The sequence below is a fragment of the Lutjanus erythropterus genome, chromosome 22 (assembly GCF_056507025.1).
Source record: "Lutjanus erythropterus isolate fLutEry1 chromosome 22, fLutEry1.hap2, whole genome shotgun sequence".
NCBI classification, from domain to species: domain Eukaryota; kingdom Metazoa; phylum Chordata; class Actinopteri; order Lutjaniformes; family Lutjanidae; genus Lutjanus; species Lutjanus erythropterus.
In genome coordinates, this window is record NC_139338.1 from 26,313,998 (window position 1) to 26,316,945 (window position 2,948).

The following is a 2,948-nucleotide window of genomic DNA, read 5'->3' on the forward strand; positions in this document are numbered from 1 at the left end:
TAAGTGGATGCACTCACACAGAGAACCTGTTCTGAGGCTGCTAATTAAATCTAAACAGGCGCTGACATTGATTTGAGAGGCCATTACCGTCCCCTTATGGTCATAGGAGCCTCATATGTTTTATGAGTGGTGTTTGCGAGGGAGGCCAGAGCACCACAGCACACCTGTCAACAGCAAAATTCATCGTCCAGTGAAAAATACATGTAGAAATAGAAATGCAAAACCATGAGAAACAAGTGAATGTTGGTCAAGATGTGTAAAGATGACGGCTGGTACACCCGCAGGTAGGAACCAGAGAGGGGCATCAGCAAAAGGTATTTTTGCCAAAATTACTTATTTTGCCTATGGAGTTTGGTTGACTGACAGGGTCAGCTTCAAAATGTAATTAGCTACTTTAAAAAAATCCAAATCAGTTTAAGTGTGCGCTATATCTAGAATATTTTCACTGCTTTACGTTGCCATCAGACAACCTTTTATGATGGGAAACCGCAGTTACACGAGCCAAATATCGCTCTCTCCAAACAAACCAAACTCCATAGGTGAAATCAATCATTTTAGCTTGCAGAGCACAGAAGTTGCTGGTCTACTGCTGCCCCGATGTCTTAGTTTGTTTGTGTCATTGTGTGAATTCGTTGAATCCAAGCCATCCTTTTAAAGTACAGAGGTCACACAGTAATGCAAACAAACAAACAGAATGAGACAAATGAAATGATTTTGCCTATGGAGTTTGTTTGGTTTGGAGAGAGCGATATTTGGCTCATATAATGTTGGTTTCCTGTCAGGGAAGGCTGTCTAATGGCAAAGTAAAGTGGTTAAAGTATTCTAAATATAGCATACACTGACTATATAATATATTGAAATTAAAGGGCAGGTACATAAACTCACAAAATCTAACAAGACACAACTTCTTGTTGCTATTTAGGAGGTTAATATTTTTGTTAGCTCCGCCCCCAGTAACTGAAAATTATTCCAACAGGTAACTAAGTATCATGCTCTAGTCCTCAGGTTTATAACAAACCAGATTTTATGAAAATTGGTTCAGATTAAACCAAATGACAGTTCATGGCGACCAGATGGCGACCATGCAGATGTGTCACAGTGACACACAAGCAGCAGATAAAGGGTTATCTAAATTCCTGTATCCATGGCTCTAACCTACGTCACTGCTCTTTGCTAATGGCTGAGGGGGTGTTTCCATCTGAAAAACACATAAAAAAAATACAGATGGAGTCTCCCTTTAAAAGAAAGGAGCAAATATGAACTTTGGAGAAACCTAAAAGTGTTTTTTCCCCACACCAACTTAACACCCCCACCCCCCAAAAAATGCTTTTAAAGTGGTTTTCTCATCCACCTGTCAGTGTGTCAGCAATCCATCAGCTTTTGCCTTCAACTGTACTCTGAAAGGGAGGAGCTGGAGAAGACGCTCAAAGGATTCATTAGGCCAAGATTGTGTAATGTTTCCACAGAAAACGCACAAAAGCAACTGTTATTCATCTGAGGGAGGAGTAGGTGTTGTGGCATTCAACAGGTGATGCTGCAATTTTTTTATTTGTTTTTTTTTTTTTGTCAAATTAAAGGGTGATTCCAACTGTGTTTTGTTCTGTGTTTTTTAAAGGAAACTCCCACTCACTTCTTTGCAAAAAGCAGTGGCATGCAGAAACCTACATCAGGGCATGTGTGAAAACGTTTTTAAAAAGGGATTAGGAAATAGCATTTTTACACTAGCGAAACACTACATGTCATGGCTGGCTGGTGTACATAAACAGCTAAGCTAAAAGAAGCATTGGATTTAGCCTCTCGTATATGCCTCAAAAATCTGGCATAGCCCCATTTGACTACTGACATTTCACCATGCTTTACTTTTACTGGTGAGATCGTGGTGTGTTTTTAATGTTCTTATAGAGTTTCAGGAAGTCTGGCTTTGTGTTTGTTAGAGTTTTGCTGCATATGTATACGTGACATATAGTCTCATTTTAAGTTAGATAATTTCAACAAAACTCAAGCTAACTAGCTAGCTAGCAGTTGGTGAAGATTGGCAAAGTGCTAGGTACCTGAAAGGACAAACTATCAAGCTAACACTTGAGAAGGGACAATTTTATGTTTATGATTTCTCAGTTTTAGTTTCATGTTTTTAGTGAAGAAGGGAGGAAGGAAGTGGGGGAAGAAGATGTAACAAATAAGAACCTCCAGGAAAGGTAGAGGTGTCATCCTGAGTTTCGGTTGACTCTATAATTACTATAACATCTGACAGCTTTCAGTTAAAACTGTGACTGAACCATGGTGGGTGTCTCAACCTGCTTTACTACTACAAACCAGGGGAGGAGGGAAAAGCACAGGAAAGTGTCAGAAGACGAATAAACTTGTAAAATGAACCAAAAAAGGGCTGCTGGGGTTTCAGAGAGAGAAACCTCCTGGTAGAGTATCTGTATGACATGTGTTAATAACTCATAAAATATCCCACCCCATCCCCTTCCTCAACGGGGATACTTGCTGCGAGGCATTGACGTCCGGGTGAAGGAAAGTTCAGATAGGTTTGCTTTCCCTGCCTGACGAACTGTAGGCAAAGAACACACACGTGGCCCCGGGAATGCAGACCTCATGTGTCAGAAGACAGCAGGCTGACACACAAAAAAAAACTTGTATTGAGTCTGCAACTTTCCAAGAGTCACTAAGAAAACTATGAGACTTCAACAGATTTGTTTGAGTTGTTGAGTAATAAAGATGTTGCCAAGCTTGAGTTCATTTTCTCAAAATAAAACAAAGAGAATTAAACACGTCTTCAAATAAGCAGTGGTGGAACATCAAAGGTCAGGGCCTTATCACACCAGGAAGTCACACTGAGAATGCTAGCAACATGGCTCACTCACTGTTTAATTTAAAGACACAGTTACATTCACTGGAAAATGAGTCAGGAAATACCACAGTTAACTTATCGTAAGTCCCACCTA